Below are 12429 nucleotides of genomic sequence, written 5' to 3'. Positions count from 1 at the left end.
GTATGAGAAGTAATTGACAAAAATCCCAGACTCCTTTTTGAGTGAAAATCTAGGAAAACAGTTTGGTGATAGCCCAAATCTGTGCCGTGTAGCTGTATATGGTTATTTGAATTACAATTTAAATAAATTAAATAAAATTCAAATTTGGTTCATTAATCACACTAGCCACATTTCAAGTGCTCAGTAGCTACATATGGCTGCCATACTGAACAGTGCAAATATAGAACATTTCTATCATCACAGAAAGTTCTATTGGACAGTCTGACCCAAAGCATGTGGTAGCATATATGCACACTGGTGACCTCAGTTACATTTTCAGGTAAAGTGCTTCTTGCTTTTTACAGAATTTTACTTACCTGAGTTCACTAGGGATTGGTACTATCAAATGGGCTAATAAATGAGTTGGAAGAGACAGCCCTGTGAAATCTTCCAGTGCGCAGATGAAACTAAGCTCTTCTGGGAGTGAAAATGCCAAATTGAAAAACTATGCCTGAAGGCTTTATGAGGGGGCAGACATGCATCAGATGAGCTTCTCTCTAAGCAAATTTAATGTAATAAAGTTAGGTGGAAATGATTCCATCATTACAGAATAATGGGTTTTGTTTTCCTGGTTAACCAGTAACAGAACAATGTTGGCTTCATTATGTAGCATTCTCTAAAATGACAAAATTTTATTGTAACTCAAAATAGTAAAAATAAATTTGGGCAAATAAATGATGAAGAAAATATTTCCATTGTGTGTACAATATTTAATGCTATGGATCTGTGGGGAAAAAACTGCACAGAGGTGACGTTTTAACTTGTTTTAACAGATTAGTCACAATTTTCCAACTAGAAATCAAGGAAAAGGCAATCCTTGTAGAGGGATTAACATAAGCAAAAACACAAAAGCATAAAAGAGTGGAGTGTGTTGTTTGAAAGACAAATAGTTCTTTGTGGTTGCACCAAAAGTGCATGATGTAGTGAGGTGATTTTAGAAATGAGTACTGTAGGGGAGGAAGACATTTCCTCTTCCCAAATGGGGGTTCGTCCGGCCGGAGAACGAATTAAATTCACATGAGACAGAATAGCAAGAGAAAATTAAACAAAGCTTTATGAGGAACCATGGCCTGGGGCCTTTCTTCCCGAAGGAAGAAAGGGCACCGAAGAAGTGGGGTGCACATAGTGGTTATATACCCCCAAACAGGGTGTTTCACATTTGATTGAAATGTCCCTCCCACAATAGTCACAAGACTGCCCTGTCAGCACAGTGCTTGATGGACACAGCAGGTAGTGGTCTGCTGTCTCTGAGGGCGTAGCCGGAGGCAAGTCTATTGTCTTGAGCTGGGTGGTCACAGGTGAACTCAGCAGTCAGTTCCTAGCCTAAGGAAAGATGCTTAATCCTTAAAGAAATGCCAAAGTTGGGAGGGGGAGGGAAGTCAGTTACAGGAGGTTACCAGACAAGCACAATAAAATGCAGATTTAAGTCCTTGCCTTTGGTATTGATTAAGAGTTTCTAGAGAGAAGGTCCTCACCTGTCTTCTTCCTGGTACAGAGAGGGAGGCACCTTTTACAGATAGAGATTTACCTTACAAATGTAAACTTGTCCTAACAAAGGGCAAGTTCCATTCCTCAGAGCCTCCTTCCCTGTCCCAGGTTATCAAAAGCAATCAGCCTCAAATAATCCTGATGCCAAAGAGACATATCTTGGGGTGGCCAATTCCAGGTCCCCACAGTACCAAGACTTAGTACAAAAGTCCTGGGTAATATGCTTGTCTTAAAGGTGAAGAAGAATAACCATTAAAAGGAATTATTTAAACAGAATAATTAATAATCTGAGTATTCTTAGAAAGATAGCTCTAGGAGTAATGTAGATCAGTAGTTCTCAATGGGGGTGATTTTACCTCCCAGGGGACAATTGGCAATGTCTAGAGCCAGTTTTGGTTGTCATGATGGCCTGGGAAGTGGCTACTGTCATCTGGTGGGTAAGGAGTAGTGTTGCTTCTAAATATCTTATAATGTTCAGGGCAGCTCCCATCACAAAGAAATATCCAGCCCCATTAGTGTTGATAGTGCCAAGGTTGAGAAATACTGATGTAGATGATGAATTGGAGGGATACTTGAAACAATAAAATCATTCAGGATGCGGATACAGTAGTGCATTTAAGGAATGATAAGAGGAATGAAAGTTACACTAATATGTTTGCTATTCTTAAGTTTGGAAAGACAAGATGATTACGGAATTAATTGAATGTTCTAAATAAAAATAAAAGGAGCCCATTGTCTCTTTTATATGTTTTGTATAACTTATAGAATGATTTACTTGCAAATGTAATATGAACTGAAAATAAAATTTAAAAAGGATATATGCTGCCTTGCAAGTAAAATTAATGGAAAAAGACATACTGAGACATTTGGATTTTTTTTAATTATAGGGAAAAATTTCATACTTTTCTAGAGAGAATATAGTTACCTAAAAGTGCAAAGGGAGTTCAGCATCAGGATTCTCCTCTATAGCATTAAATTTCATTAGAATTTGAAGGGAAATGGTATACAAAATTTCATGCCCAAACAAAGTGTCTTTTATGGGCAAAGGCAATGGAAATACTTTCAAATTTTACAAGTATGGGGACCTGGAAATGGCCACCCTAAGATATGTCTCTTTGGCATGAGGATTATTTGAAGCTGGTTTCTTGGCAGACAGGAAAGCAACTGAAAAGTAGAATTTACTTACCCTTTGTAAGAGACATTTACATTGTAAAGGAACTCTCCATCTGTAAAGATATCTCCCTCCCTGTACCAGGAAGAAGGGGAGATGACCTTGTCTCTAGAAACTCTTAATCTATCAATGGGGAAGGCAAGGACTTAAATCTGCATTTGTTTATTGTGCTTGTCTGGTAACCTCCTGTAACTGACTTCCCTTCCCCTCCCAACGCTGGCATTTCTTTAAGGATTAAGCATCTTTCCTTAGGCTAGGAACTGATTGCTGCACTCACCTGTGACCACCCAGGTCAAGACAATAGACTTTCTTCCTGCTACGCCCACTGAGATAGCAGACCCACTATTTGCTGTGTCCATCAAGTGCTGTGCTGACAGGGCAGTCTTGTGACTATTGTGGGAGGGACATTTCAATCAAATGTGAAACACCCTGTTTGGGGGTATATAACCACTATGTGCACCCCACTTCTTCGGTGCCCTTTCTTCCTTCGGGAAGAAAGGCCCCAGGCCATGGTTCCTCATAAAGCTTTGTTTAAGTTTCTCTTGCTATTCTGTCTCACGTGAATTTAATTCATTCTCTGGCCAGATGAACCCACATTAGCTAGAGGAAAAGTCTTCCTCCCCTACACAAGGCTCAAAATATATACGAACAACATACCCTTCTTGAAAAGATTACTTTAAAATGATAAACATTGTAAACAATAAAACTTTAAGAACTTAATATACAAAGGATTTGTGGCTCTTTTCCTATTTGGTAAACTCAAGAATTAAATTAGAGTTTTTAATTTTAGCCATGTAAAATGTAAATCCAGTACACAGCTTGATCCTGCTATTCTTACCTCATCTATACGTGTTTGTTTTTTTTGTGTTTTTTTTTTTTTTTTTTTTTTTTTTTACTATCCAGGGATCAGCACATTCTGCACTTTATGTAGGATCCTTTTTTTGGTTTGATCACTTAGAATGATAATGGTTCCCATTCTGCTGGAGTACTTGCTAAAATGGCTAAGAAATTGACTACTTGGGTCATTGCCTGCTATAATTGCCTTGCAAAGTTTTTTTTTTATATTTTGTTTCTATATTCTTATCCCTATGAATGAGGAGTCTCATAAAGAAATATGGTATCAATTGTAATTGTACTTAGGTGATGTGCCTCTGTATGTTTAAAAAAATTCCATTAAGTAGTCTTGAGTCCCTGGGTTTTATTTAATAATGAAAGTCAAATAAAACAAATTATCTCTATTCAAGTTCTACTTATTTAATAACTCCTTTTCCTTGTCTGGAAGCAGAAAAATTTTATTCTTGTGCAAGACTCGAGAGATTTCATAAAAATAATGGTAATGAATGAAAGTGTTTAAATATGATCTGGAAGGGACAGTGAGGTGTTTAAAATATATTTGAAAATGACTCTGGTGTTTGTTATATATTTTTAAAGCCTGAGATTTCTTATCAATTTGGGAATACTTCATGGGATTTTGGCAAAATTTTTAATGTGTGTGTTCTGGAATTTTTAGTTATTTTACATAAATTATTAAAGTCATTTTGAAATGGTACATAAGAATTCCATATATTAGCTTTGAAAGCAAATAAAACTACATCTCTATGCATTAAGTCAAGAAGACAGAACTCACTCTAGGTTTTTCACACAGAGTTAATTTTTTAAAAAATTTTGAGGAAGCTTTATTAATGCTTGCTTGTTGTTGTAATGGCCAAAAGAAATGCTGAGTACTTGCTTTTAAGTTTTCTAGGCTAATATTACCCCAGCCATGCAGTGACAAAGTCACTAGTATATCCTGGTCTGAAGTAGACCAAGAACTTTAAAAAAATTTTGTATTGAAGTACAATATGTGTACAGAAAATTCAATGAATTTTCACCAAGTGAACATCCCTATGTCACCAGCACCCAGATAGAGAAATAGATCATTCCTAGCACCCCAATAGACCCTTTTCTGCTTCCTCCAAAAGTAATCCATTATTGTAACTTCTTACAGCAGAGAATGCTTTCATTTTTTAAAAATTTTATATAAAAGGGATGATACAGTATGTGCCCTTTTATGTCTGACTTCATTTCAATATTATGTTTGTCTCATTCATTCATACTGTTGCATGTAGTGTAGACAGTTATATCAATTCTGTGTAGTGTCCCATTATGTGAACATACTTCAATTTATCCTTCTAATGTTAATGAAGATTTGAGTAATATCCAGGTTTCAGCTATAACAAGCAATATGCTATGAACATTCTATTACATGTCTTTGGGTAAACATTTGTACATTTTTATGATGAATCTATACCTAGAAATGGCATTTCCGGGTCACAGAGATTGCATATGTTCACTTTCAGTAGAAACAGCCAAATAGGTTCCCAGAGAGGTTGCACCAGGTTTACCTTTCCACCACTGTGTTTGAGAATTCTGCTTGCTCTATATCCTCCTCAACACTTGGTGTCTTCTTTCTTTGATTTCTGTATTTTCTGGGTGTCTCCTCGAGGGGTTATTGAGTAGTATTTCCTTTGGTTGTAATTTGTATTTCCCTGACGGCTTTTCATATGTTTATTGGCCATTTGTGTCTCCTCCAAGAGAGAGGTTTTCAATGCAGAGAATCATTTACAAAAGTTCTAGATGGGCAGGGAAGGCAAAGAGTGGGTTTTACCTCATATCAGGGAGCTGCTTCTGCCTCTGTCCGGGGGAGCACTCACAGCTGAGCTATGCCACTGCTTCTGGAATGGGACTGCCTCAGCTGCCGCTGGAGGTACTGAGAATGCTGGAGTCTACACTTCTCTAGCAGTGGCCTTTCTGCTGCTTTGAGAGTTGCAAACAGAATGATTTTTGTGTTACTTCTGCTTTCTAAATTCCTACCAGTGCCTCCCATTCATAGAATCAATCAGAAACCTAGGCAAGAGAATCTAGAAGTGTCATTTTCAGGCCTTCAGCACACTACCCTTCCTTCCCAGTGAAGAGAAAAGCTTGGAAGGTCAGGAAGCAAGCTGCATACTAAATGACTCTATCTGGCCCCGTGGCATTTACCTTAGCCCTCTAAATATCAAGGAGCAGGGAGGTTCATAAGGGCTATTGCCGTAGAAATCTGTATGTAAATGTGTATGAACATTTTCAGGCAGCTGGTTAATCAATAGTTTTCATGTATGAAAACAGTTTACATAGTGCTCTAGAAAAGCAGAAAAGAAAGCACTTACCCTCACAATTCTTATAACTTCTTAGTGAGTGAAGAAAAGCACACATGGAATGTCAGTGAATAACACAGAAAAATGGGAGGCTGAATTATGATAATAGCTATGAGTTTTAAATGATTTATCTGAAAGCAGGAGAGAAGAAATGACAGCTAATGTAGTTGGGCATGCAGTGTGGTTGAGCTTTATCTCAAAGTGTAAATCACGTTTGAAGAGGTAAAGGGAAGAAGAAAAAACTTTCTGGGCAACAGGAGCAATATGAGTGGAATAAAGAACACAGAATTGAGCTATGGCATCTTTACAAAATATTGAGATTCTATCTTACCTTGACTTGAAGTACGCTTTAGAAGAATATACCAGAATCAATAAACTAAAATTTTATAACAAGATTGCTGTCAACTGGGGAATCTGGAAACCACACTGCAGTAGAAATCAGGGAAGTAAGATGTTTAGCTCAGAGAGGAGAAACCTAAGAGGAATGCCTTTGACGTGTTATGGAGAAGAAAGTATAACCTTTTATTTGGTTGTTCGAAAACAAAGACCTCCTATCAGTGCACTAAAATTAGAGACACTCAGCTGTAAGTTCAATGAAAAAGAATTTTTTAAACAATTGTTATCTAATAATGAAACATACTGCCTCATGTAGATATGATGTCTCCAGCCCTAAGCTTGTCTCACAGGAGTTGAATGACCGAATATACCAGAGAAAGAATTCCTGCAATCGGAGTAAAGAAGATGATCACAAATTCCTTTTAATCTAAAAAAAATAGTTTGGGGTAGGTAGGGTGGTGTTTACCAAGAAAACTGAAAGCCAGTTAGTTTACAGTTTAGTAATTGGTATAAATTAGTTTTTCTTACATGCCCACTTTGTGCCAGATACTATCCAGGGAACTGATGAATAAAATAATTCAGTGTTCTCTGAGTGAGAAGGAACCCTAGTCTTATAAGATGCACCATGACAAAAAATGAGTCTGAGGCAAACTAATGTTAAGAAATTCTGCATCCATTTACCCTCTTAATAATAAAAATAATTTACAGAATATAAAACACTTCCATGGCTCTGTGATATCCTTCAGTAAACAAATTTGCTTAACTTCGGTCTCATCCAATATTTTCCAAATTTATCTCAAAAAATGATCTTCTTTTAAAGTATCATATCAACATTCTGGAAGTGTTGTCCTCACAGGACTAATTTTTCTGGATACCATTTTAATTGTAATCACAACTACTGCCTATGGGAGTCTATGGTCTAGTGTCTAGTAAGGGAAATAGACAGTTATTACATAACATGAAAGCAGTGCTATAGGGTGGACGCACATTCTATGGAAATGCATAGAAGGGCTCTTAATGCAGTCTCTATGGCAGGGAAGAATTCTTGCAGCAGGTGATACATACCTAGGACCTATCAGATACTCAGGAGTTATTGAGGGAAAGGGAGGGAAAGATTGAGACCTAGGAAACTCCAAATGTAAGGGCCTACAAAGAAGTGATTTTGATACATTCGTGAAAAGCATGGCAAGTTTTTAAAGAAATGCTTCATAGAGACTTGATATTTAAAATATTAACATAGATTTGTTTTGCATCTCAGATTTTCTTGCAAGGTCGCTATAAAGGTTATTGAAGCACAGAATTATACTACTATAAGTGTGGGAAAGAAGCGTTGCGACCCTCTAGTCAGAAGTCTTTTCTAGGATGGTCTAATATGAAACTATCCTTTGCTTAAATGTTTTTAGCCTCTGAGAACACTCTATCTCATAATGCATTTTCCCCCTTATATTAAGATGAAATCAACCGTCATGTAACTTTCACCTGCCCCCGTCTGCATTCTTGAGCTGCGTAGAAGGACCTCTGGGCTTTATTACTTTAGAAGTGCCAGAGTCATTTTCTGTTGGTGATGGAATTTAAAATCAGATCTGTTTAACAGAGTTTTCAGTTGCTTTGCCCATTCATTTTAATATTAGACATTTCACCACTTTTAACATGTGAGATATATCTGTATGTCTTCAAGTTTTCTTAGGACCACAATATAAATATTGGGTTTTATATAACCTTTTATTTATCAAGGGAGCATTTTGGGGATTTGGTTTCGGCATCTTTTTGTAAAAATGTTAGATCTTAGGAACATTTTCATAATTCAGCAGGGTCTGCAATGTTAATGGACCTGAGCAGCAGGATACTTGGACCACATACTATAATTACTCCTCAGAGTGCTTGTAATTTGAATTCCAGAGCCTAATGCTGGCTGGAATTCATTTGTTTTTCTTCTCTTATTGAAAGTGATTCACAGCGGCCTTCTGATTTTGGAAAACTATTGCTTTTGCTCAATTCTAAGTTGCTACTCCAAATTTAAATTAAAGTATATTAGTGGAAAAAAGATGATAGGGATTGAAAAAAGTAATGGTGCAGAAATAAATATCTTCTATGAGCCAAAGATTCTTTTAAAAGCATTTAAATCACTCAGGGACAAATTAGAGTTTTCTTTCTTCTCCTTCATCTCAGGCTTCCAGTATTTGTCTAAGGAATATATGTTCCTCTCTTGATTGAAATTAAATAGTTGAAAATTACTGAATAACTTCAAATTCCAATTTAAACATGAGATACATGAAATATAACTTGATACTTTGTGTATAAGTTGTGTGTGTGTGTAATTAGCATCTCAAAATTAACATGTATAAACCTTTTCTTTAAACTAGTTAAAATTACTTTGGATTAGCTTTGAACAGAATTAGAATTTTAGATATGCTGTAGTTCAGTTGAAGCAAATTCCATGATGTTATAACTGAGGAAACTGAGGCCAATAAAAGTTATATGATTAATATTACAGTTAGAAGTGGAAAATCTCTGAGGATTTTTACCTTGCATGGTTGGTGTGCTTTTTTACTTGGTGATAGGCCAATAATGTCAAAATAAATGTAAAAATATTTTGACTGTTCAAATAGTGATAATAGTTTTATTTGAATAAGTATGGGCATGTTCAAAAAAAAAAGGAGAAATCTAAATTTTAAAATGAAACCTAAATATTAAATGATGTAACTCATTATTTCTAATTTTAGTCGTTTATTTTTTCCCCATCAGGAAAATCATCTTTTGGGATCTTACCTTATGAAGAACTTCTAATGGTAAGGACATTTAATTAATGAAAATTTTCTAAAAAACAATAACATGTTTATTGCGTGACATTATTTATATTTCCTAATAGAATGTCCAATATACAAAGAGCAGAGAGAAAGTAGATTGCTCCTCTTCTAAAGGCACTTTTTTCCCCATTAACCTGTTTTATTACTTTATAGTACTTATCACCACCTGATTTTTATTTATTTTTTATATCTGTGTTGCCCATCTTTGCCTCTAGAAGTACCTTCTGGGAGAGCCAGAATGCTTGCTTGTGGATGAGCGTCTGGCATGTAGCAGATATTTGTTGAATGCATGCATTAATGATCAATAAAATGATCACCTATCATGTGCCAGCCACTGAAATGGATTGCTTCAATGAAACGTTCCCATTTATCCTCGTAGTAAACCTAAGAGTTAGGTAGCAGCTCCATTTTATAGCTAAGGAAACAGTCTCAGAGCAGGAAAATTATTTGCACTAGATTATGTTACTATTAAGAAGATATTGGAACTTGAACTCTTGTTTGGCAATTTCAAATACCAAGTACTTTCTTCGTTGAAGCAGTTATCCTGAAATCCAAAAGGTTAAAATGCAATGGGGAAAAAATGAACAGGAAGCTTATGCAAAGGCCAGAAACAACATTTAAACACAAAATTTCCCTTTCAGAAGACCCCACTGATCCTGAGCTATCTGAATATGATGCTGGATAATCGATGCCCTAGTTTCAACTTAGCTGTGTATTTGATGCATCTCTAGCAAAAGGAATAAAATTTTGGAAATGAAGTATGACCTGGTCATAGTTATTTAGGTACTTATTAATAGTTTTGAATCAATATTTGTCTTATTAAGTATATAGTCAGAACATTGGTTTGATAGGACAAAGTTAAAGAAAAATATAAATTTTAATTCCAAAAAGAGCCAGTTAATTTCCAGATTTTTATATTCCAATTAGAGATCATATTTATCTCAGCAATTGTCTCATTATTTTTTAATTCAACTTTTTGTTTTGAGATATTATAGAATTGCTCACAGTTGTAAAAGCTAATATAGAGAAACCCCATGTGTTCTTTACCTAGTTTCCCCCAGAGGAACATCTTGCAAAATTATACTGCAAATCACAGGTTATTGACATGGATATGTTTAATATATAGTACATTTGCATTGCCACAAGAATCCCTCCTGTTGACCTTTTCCAGCCGTACTCACCCTCTGATCCTCCCTAACGTCTAGTAACCACTAATCTCTTCTCCATTTCTAAAATATTGTCATTTCAAGAATGCTATGTAAGTGGAATCATGCAATATCTACCCTGACAGTTTTGGCTTTTTTTCAATCAGCATAATTCCCTGGAGATCCATACACATAGTGTATCAATAGTTCATTTCTCTTTATTGCTGAATAGTATTGCATGGTATGATTGTACTAGAGTTTATTTAACCATTTACCCATTAAAGGACATTTGGTTGTTTTCAGTCTTTGCATATTATGAAGAAAGCTGCTGTGAATATTTGTGTGTGGGTTTTTTTTGTGAATATAGGCTTTCCTTTCTCTGGGATGTCTTATTATATTTTTTAAGTCTAAACAAACAGAAAGTGATTTTAAAAATTATCATTCACATGGGGCTCCCATATCACAAGAATTAACTAAATCAGGATAAGAGGGAGATGTAGAGTAAGCTAAAAGGAAATTAAATAACCGTTTTTTATTGATGTATGTAACCATCCTTACTGTTACTGTTGTTATTATATGAAAGCTGGTATTTCTCTGAAATTAATAATCTTGACTTGTTTATTGAAGAAACATGCGGTTTCCTCATCATGTTCTCTTCCTTTAAATTTTTATATGCTGAGCATTAACCTTTGTTTATCTTGCCACTTGTATACAATGAAGTGAGTGCCAGGTTTATATTCATAGATCAATTTGAAAAGGATTGGAGCTGTAGCATTTCTCTTAAGAACTAAGGTCCCCTTCTAATTTGCTGGGGCACAACATGCCAAAATGTCAGGGTGTGTTTTATAGCATTTATTAATAATCTACATTTCTCTCATGAGGTATATTTGCTGGTCTGGCAGCTTGTCTCTACTCATCTAACCTTGAACTATAAGAAAACAAACAATATCTTGCCAAATAACAGTATGGGAAGGAGACTATTCTAAGTAATTCAAAAGTGTAATTAAATGTGTGTGTTCATATAGATAGATAGATAGGTGTAAAGAGAGAGATATTCGTGTGTGTGCATGTATTTGTGTGTGTATATACATATATATGTATATGTATATGTATTTATATATGTATGCTACAAACAGCAAAAGACTTCTCTATTTTAGAAAAGAGAGAACTTTTCTAAGCTAAAATTGTTTTAAGAGAGAACTAAAATTTTACATGTCTTATTTATATTCTATTAAGGTAAGTTGGGAATAGACCCTAGTATACATATACTAATTGTAAGAGAGAATCGGTATTTCTCTACCAAGTTTTTAAAACCACACAAAATTCAGAAATTGCCATACAGATTGCTGTTTTTTCACCCATTAGAATCAAGAAAGACAAAAATACTGATTTATTCATGGATTTAAAAAAAATATTTATTGATCATTTTCCTCGTGAAGGTTCTAATCTAGGTGGTGGGAAATCAAAGTGAAAAAGTTCTTGCTAATGGAGCTCATATTCTAGTTGGGGGAGGTAATCAATGTGCATGTAAATAAATGAAATTTTCAAATACTTCACTGTGAAAAAATAAAATAGGGTGATGGGATTGAGTGGTTAGACAGAGACTGATGATGCCTATGTCAGCTTGAGTGGTCAAAGAAACTTCCCTGTGGAGGTAGCATATGGGCAGAGACATGAATGTTAAGCAGAAGCCAGCAATGCAGAAACACAGAAGTAGAACATTCCAGGTAGAGGCAATGGCAATGCGAAGACCTTAAGATGGGAAAGAGCTGGGGGACTTTGAAAGATCCATGGATTTAGCTCTCTCAGTCTTAGAAATTAATTATCTGGAGCCTGACTTTTTGAAGCCAGAGTCTTGATGGGCAGTACTGGTCAAATGCCACCCCAACACCTAGATGTCACTTACTAAATGGACAAAGAGAATAATTTTCATGGTTGAAAAGATGTGACATATACTAGAGAATCATGCAGAAATCAGAAACTGGAAGAACAGAACACTGAAGTGATGAATGGACATGTAAACAAAGAAGCAAGGAAAATTTGAGGGAACTTTAAGCATTTCAGTTTGATTGACTAGTTCAAGGAATAGCAATGGGGCTAGGTGGCTGAAGGAGTAAGCAAAGGGAAGAATAGTAGGGGAAGAGGTCTACAGACCCAGATGTGTGTAGGCTTTAAGCTCTTGTTGGTTTTTAAAACTATTTTTGTCAGTAAATCATAATGGCTAAAAAATATGGATTCTGAAACCAGGACTCATAAGATTGAATCCT

The 12429-nt window shown here is 35.6% G+C and overlaps 1 protein-coding gene across 5 annotated transcripts in view; it reads left to right on the top strand.

The window, feature by feature from the left end:
• Positions 1-12429, top strand: part of TENM2 (teneurin transmembrane protein 2) — a 3416041-nt gene that overhangs the window by 355124 nt on the left and 3048488 nt on the right. For all 5 annotated transcript variants that reach the window (XM_070232931.1, XM_070232936.1, XM_070232935.1 and 2 more), the window contains exon 2: positions 8956-8999. The gene's annotated coding sequence lies outside the window, so the exon portion shown is untranslated. The remainder of the gene's footprint in view (positions 1-8955; positions 9000-12429) is intronic.

This window comes from Equus caballus, chromosome 14, assembly GCF_041296265.1.
Source record: "Equus caballus isolate H_3958 breed thoroughbred chromosome 14, TB-T2T, whole genome shotgun sequence".
Classification (NCBI taxonomy): domain Eukaryota; kingdom Metazoa; phylum Chordata; class Mammalia; order Perissodactyla; family Equidae; genus Equus; species Equus caballus.
This window is presented reverse-complemented; position numbering and strand designations above follow the sequence as displayed.